This window comes from Oncorhynchus nerka, linkage group LG7 (genome assembly GCF_034236695.1).
Source record: "Oncorhynchus nerka isolate Pitt River linkage group LG7, Oner_Uvic_2.0, whole genome shotgun sequence".
In the NCBI taxonomy this organism is placed as follows: Eukaryota; Metazoa; Chordata; class Actinopteri; order Salmoniformes; family Salmonidae; genus Oncorhynchus; species Oncorhynchus nerka.
Window position 1 is genome coordinate 60,960,718 of NC_088402.1, and position 6,760 is coordinate 60,967,477.

Below are 6,760 nucleotides of genomic sequence, written 5' to 3' on the forward strand. Positions count from 1 at the left end.
CTGGGTTTACTGACCTAACATCCCAAGTGTAATTTTTAACTTCACCATGTTCAAAGAGATATTCAATATCTGCTTCTTTTTTTACCTAACTAACTATAGGTGCCCTTCTTTGCGAGGCATCGGGAAACCTCACTGGTCTTTGTGGTTGAATCTGTGTTTGAAATTTACTGCTCGACTGAGGGACCTTACTGATAATTGTATGTGTAGGGTACAGAGATGAGGTAGTCATTCAAAAATCATGTTAAACACTATTATTGCACACAGAGTGAGTCCATGAAACATATTATGCGACTTCTTAAGGACATTTTTACTCCTGAACTTATTTACGCTTGCCATAAAAAAGGGGATTAATACTTTTCATTTTCCTTTTTTATAAATTTTTCAAAACGTTCTGAAAACACAATTAAACTTTGACAGTATAGGATATTGTGTGTAGGCCAGTGACCAGGATATTTTAGTCAAAAACATGGTTGCATCTGCCAAAAGGCTGAAACAGCAAGACAATAACACATCAAAATCCACATAGAAAATGGTTTAATTGGCCAAAAAAAAATCAAAATTTTGCCATGGCCATCTCAGTCTCTGGACTTGTCTGATTAATCACGCTGTCATACACAACTAATTGGTATATACAGCCTGACACATTGGAGTGCAACATTTTGTACATTTTCCTTACAAGCAAGAATGTTTAATACAATTACATTGAAATTTACTCTGCTGGTTGTCTGTGCAGTTTCAGCCGCTCAACATTTGAGAGAAAATATCCACAGGAAAGTACTGTTTACCAGACTTTTTAGAGTGCCTGTAGGTTTGCCACTGCCAGCTGAATGCGAGCAACATTTGGTCTATGGTTTGGTTATGCTCAGTTATTGTTTATGATTTACATATTGTGCAAGTGTTTACACCACAAAGCAGGCGTCAGTAGATTGAAAATACAAACCGGAAATACAAGCTGACAGAACCGTATACCTACCGGCTCTCTAAAAAGTCGGGTAAACAATACTTTTCTGTGGATATTTTGTCTTCAATTTTGAGCGTCTGAAGGACGAACCACACAGACCTTTTTTTGGAGTAAGTTTAAATGTATTTTCATTAAATATTCTGGCTTGTAAGGAACATTTACACTCCAATGTGTCTGCCTGTATATACCAATTAATTACAGCCAGATTATTCCTACAATCTACGGGCTTGAAACCCATTGAAATACCGTGGTTTGAATCAAACAGGGCAGTCCATAAACCCAGATGAAGGATGTCAAGGATCTAGAAAGATTCTGTATCTAGGAATGGTCTAAAATCCCTCCCCATGTGTTTTCCAACTCATAAAACATTGTGAGGTATTGAAAGGTATTGAAAAAAAGATATTCATATTGAAATGTATTGAAAACAGGGGTGTCAATCATTTTACCCCTACATTTTTGAGAGAAAAATAAAAATATAAAATAATATAATTTCCCATTTTTTTGCAAACAAAATAGCTCAGCATTTGAATTATAATTATTTATTTTATGCAGTCAATTTCTGATGATTTTTTATTTTGGACCTTACCATTTGTCACCACTTCAGAAGTTCAGGCATGTCTAAAAAGTAGCCTATAGTGCATGCATTGATGCATACATGTCAGAATGTTTGCGCAACAGTTTCGATCAATTTCCAAATTCAATGTCAAAGTCATTCTGCTCCTTGCAAGGCAATTAAACAACACAATCAATCAGATAAGCACGACCCAGGATCACCCTGGAAAAAAAACTTGTGGAAGTTTAATTCAAAGCTATCCTCAAAAAACATGGGCTGTCTATATGCATGACAGGGAGACAAAACCTGTCAAGGCCTGTACGCAACGCAACCCCAAAGCTCAATTAAATGTATTTGCCTATGTGAGCTATTTTCTCACCGGCCTTGCTTACAGACATTCCCCAATTTTTCAGTTTACTTACCCGGGTGGATGGTTATGAACCGGTTAAAATTTTACAGAGGTTCAGCGGTTCCAGCGCTGCACTTGAACATTTCCTCCGAGGACTGAGCTTCTTCACCTTCTAGGGCTGTCACTGAAGTTGCATGCCCCATGCAATACTCGTGTCACATTGACCGGTTCTGTGGTCAATATGTGCCATGAATTGGAGACTTCCTCATCCCGCTATTCGCGTTTGCTTCTCCAACAACAGGATCCCGCCGCGTCTCCTGACTCCGTTCTCTTGCTAAACCACCGGAACTACTTCCAATGCCAGCCGGAGCACGTTGAAGACAAATCCATGCACCACAGTCTGGCAACATATTTAAAATCTACATAACTAGTTCCCGTGTTACATATTTAATTAACTTTTCGTGGGTAATTAGTTATCGCCAACAACGACTTGCTAATAATAATAATAAACTGTTATTTTTTCTTCTTCTAGGAATCTAATTTACATATATAGCCACTGGACATGTTAAATTAGACAGATTCTAAAAATGATGCATGGATCAAACTAGTCATCATTACAGTGTTGATTTGCTTTCAGGCATGTCTTCAGTTTGTGTTTAAAATTGGCATAGTTAGAACAGCCTATTATTTATGTAGGCAGAGTGTTTCAGTAGTTGGTGGTACAATGAATGAATGAAGGAAGAAATTAAGCAAGAAATTAAGCAAGAAGGGAAGGGAGAAAGGAAGGAAGGAAGGAAGGAAGGAAGGGGAAAAAGGAAGGAAATTAGAAATATTTGTCCCATAGGGAAATTTGCATACACATCACTTCCGATAGCCTACATCACAGGACATACAGTATATCACAAGATACGATCAGGCAGGGAGACATATATATATACAGTAGATGGTGAGTTATGGTTTATAGTCCTTCAGTGATTAGGAAACTGATGCTGGATGGTGAGAATGAATTGTGTGTCAGATTTATCCAACAAGAGTCCCCTCTGGTGGCTGCTCTTGTTATCCTGCTATCCCTCTCCCTTTGGTAAAGGAGCTGGCTCAGTGGTGGACGGGCAAGGCGATAGCCTAGTGGTTAGAGTGTTGGACTAGTAACCGGAAGGTTGTGAGTTCAACCCCCGAGCTGACAAGGTACAAATCTGTTTTTCTGCCCCTGAACAGGCAGTTAACTCACTGTTCCCAGGCCGTCATTGAAAATAAGAATGTGTTTTTAACTGACTTGCCTGGTTAAATAAAGGTAAAAAATAAAAAATGTATGATGCTATGTGTATTTCTTTGGGCAAGGTCATGTTAAGACATATTTATAGATAGTTTATAAATCTGTGAAGCATTTTAATATCATTTTAATACATTGGCTACACTGGCAATCATAACAGAATCCTACCCTGTGTATGATCAGGATGATGGGGGGACTCCAATCCCGGCCTGGGGACCTCCTGTGGCGGGACTGAGAGCAGGTATTCAGCCTGATGAAGACCTTCAGGTCAAAACGTGGCATAGTGGGTTCAGGGGTTTCCCTATGTGAGGGACATTGTGGTTCCACCATTTCACCACCTGCCTTCACCTTCTCACTCCCACCTTCAGTTACAGAGAGAAGGTTCAGTCCTCTGTGCAGCTTCACTCCTCCTCCATCCTCCTGGCTTTGATGCCTCCTCTGCTCCTGTGTCATTCTCTGTGGCCCTTAGAGACCAAACCTCAAGTTCCGTAAACCACAATGGGCCTACCTCTGGAAGCTGACAGGTATGTGAAGATGTAAATGGTGGACAGTTTGATTTCGACCTTGACAGATGGTTGGTTCTGAGTACCAGTTCAAGCTGTCAGTCAGGCCAGTTCAGGCTGTCAGTCAGTCAGTTAGGCGGTCAGTCAGTCAGGCTGTGTGTGTGTAGACATGTTTAACTATACTTGTGGAGACCAGAAATCCCTACAAGAATAGTAAACAAACCAATTTTGTTCATCCCCACAAGGTCAAATGCTATTTCTAGGTGGTTTAGGGTTAGGGTTAGGAGCTAGGAGCTAGGGTTAGTTTTAGGGTTAGGAGCAGGGTTAGGTTTAAGGTTATTTTTGGGGGTTAATGTTAGGCTTAGGGTAAGAAATAGAGTTAGGTTTAGTGGTTTTGAATGGGACTGAATTGTGTGTCCCCACAAGGTTAGTTATACAAGTCTGTGTGTGTGTGTGTGTGTGTGTGTGTGTGTGTGTGTGTGTGTGTGTGTGTGTGTGTGTGTGTGTGTGTGTGTGTGTGTGTGTGTGTGTGTGTGTGTGTGTGTGTGTGTGTGTGTGAGTGTGTGTGTGTCTTTGGAGATTGTCGGAGCACATTTAAAATGTGGCGACTGACTCAGATTGTCTGTGATATATGCAGACTTCAACATGAACTGCCATAGAGATACTTGCTTGTCCTGCCTTACCATCTTGGGCCTGTAGATGTCAGTAACAGACCTATGTAATTACAGCGTAAATACCATTTAAAATCAAATCAAATTGTATCTGTTACATGCACCTAATACAACAGGTTACCTTACCGTGAAATGCTTACTTACAAGCCCTTAACCAACCATGCAGATTTAAGAAAAATAAATACAAAGATTTACTAAAATAAACTAAAGTAAAAAATAAAAGAGCAACAATAAAATAACGATAATGAGGCTATATACAGGGGGTACCGGTACCGAGTCAATGTGCAGGGGTACAGGTTAGTCGAGGTAATTGAGGTAATATGTATATGTAGTTAGGGGTGAAGGGACTATGTATAGATAATAGATAATAAACAGTGAGTAGCTGCAGCATGAAAAGGGGGGGGGGGGGGGGGGTCAATGCAAATAATTCACAAATAGTCGGTTCCTGCAAGTGTGGTGTATAACTACGGATACTGTAGAAGAATAACTGTGTTCCTGGTTGTTCATGCCAAGCAATGAAGTTAAGCTCCCTAGAATATCCATCTTCATTTTCTTTATTTTCATGCCATCCATTATAACAGGGGTATTCAACTCTCATCGTATGAGGTCCGGAGTCTGCTGGTTTTCTGTTCTACCTGATAATTAATTGCACCCACCTGGTGTCCCAGGTTTAAATCCATAGCTGATTAAAGGGGGAACATTTTTTTTTAAACACAGTGGAACTGGCTTTGAGGTCAAGAGTTGAGTTTTAGGGGCACTGTAACTGTCACACCATGATCTGGTTCACCTGTCCTTGTGATTTTTTCCACCCCCTCCAGGTGTCGCTTATTATCTCCGGTGTATATATCCCTGTCTCTCTGTGCCAGTTCGTCTTGTTTCCCAAGTCAACCAGCGTATTTCCTTGCTCCTATTTTTCCCAGTCTCTGTTTGTTTCTAGTGCTCCTGGTTTCGACTCTTGCCTGTCCTGACTCCGAACCCACTTGCCTGACCACTCTGCCTGTTCTGACTACCAGCCTGCCTATCCCCTTGTACTGTTTTTGGACTCAGATCTGGTTTCTGACCCCTGCCTGGCCTGACCTCGAGACTGCCTATCGTCTGGTACTGTTTGGACTGGTTTGTGAACTCTTGCCTGTCCCCAACCTGCCTTTTCCTACTCCCTTTGTTATAATAAATATTGGAGTTCTACCATATGCCTCCTGTGTCTGCATTTGGGTCTCGCCTTGTGCCCTTATAATAACATAATTTGCAAAGAGTATAGCCCATATGTATTTCTGCTTACATGTCTGTATACAGTAATGAGGTTCATTCCTGGGGCTATGACTACAGGCTTAAAGCTGGCCTGTGTACCGTTCTGTTTCGCTAACATGCCACTCCATGTAGTTGTGAAATAAACTGGTACCCAGACCAGGTAACAGTTAGTATCAGGAAAACAGGGATATTCAGTCAAGGAGACAGCCAAGCAATCCTACTCATTCAGGATTGGGCAATCTTGACCTCTGACTTACCCATGGCTGATTATAAACATAGTTAATTGTTACTGCACATCAACATTTCAACTGTGAGTCAAAGTTCTCAGTATTACTGGGAGAGAGATGAATATTATGGCAACCCCCCAAAAAAAAAATCTAAAAGAGTAAATTGCTCAATAATTTACTTGTTAGTTTAGATTTTCTTGATTCATGAACATTTTCAGCAAACCATACTGGAATAACATTAGGCAAACACGACCATAGAAAATGAATAGTATCTGTTGTCTTTTCATTCTCTTTGTTTTAACACCCCACATACAAAATGCATTATAAGTGTATTAAACATGGATCTTTGCCACCTTGTTTTTTAGAGGTCAGGTCCTCTCTGCCTGAGTGTATAACCATCTAAATCTTTTCTGTAGACTTTTAACAGAGCTTTGTTCAATACGTTACTGAGAGGGATCAAAGAGGGAGGAAATAGAGGGTGTCTTGGCGGTGTGCATGGTTGCAGTGCAGCACATCTCCTTTCGTTCTCTCCCTGCTCTGCTCTCTAAACTGAGAGCCCCTTGAGAGGGTTTTGTGCATGCGGGAACAGCCAGGTGTTTTTTTTTTTTGTTGTTGACATAATAGTGTGTGTTAGCAGGAAGGATAAACCGAAGTCACGATATGCCTGGCTCATATTGATATCATATTGAATGTTAAATATTGTTGCCAACAACATTATTAACCTTTAAGTGCAGCGGGCTAAATCAGGGTCACACAGAGTGCATCATGGTAGTCTTCAACAAATCTACTTTGAAACAAAAGTACAGTATACACCTCACACACATGGTTATGGGCTGAAAGTACAGAAGACACCTGTACCATGCCAGATATATTCAAGTTTGACAAAACCGTTTGACATAGAAACACCAGATTTTCAGCGGGTTTAAAATAAATGATAATTATTTTTTAATTATACAATTATGAAAACCGTTTGAAATA

At 40.4% G+C, this 6,760-nt stretch overlaps 1 protein-coding gene across 1 annotated transcript in view; it reads right to left on the minus strand.

Annotated features, from left to right (window-relative positions):
- Positions 1-2,187, minus strand: part of LOC115132109 (forkhead box protein J3-like) — a 101,832-nt gene extending 99,645 nt beyond the window's left edge. Inside the window, exon 1 of the mRNA XM_029664364.2 lies at positions 1,937-2,187. The gene's annotated coding sequence lies outside the window, so the exon portion shown is untranslated. The remainder of the gene's footprint in view (positions 1-1,936) is intronic.
- Positions 2,188-6,760: the final 4,573 nt, after the last annotated feature.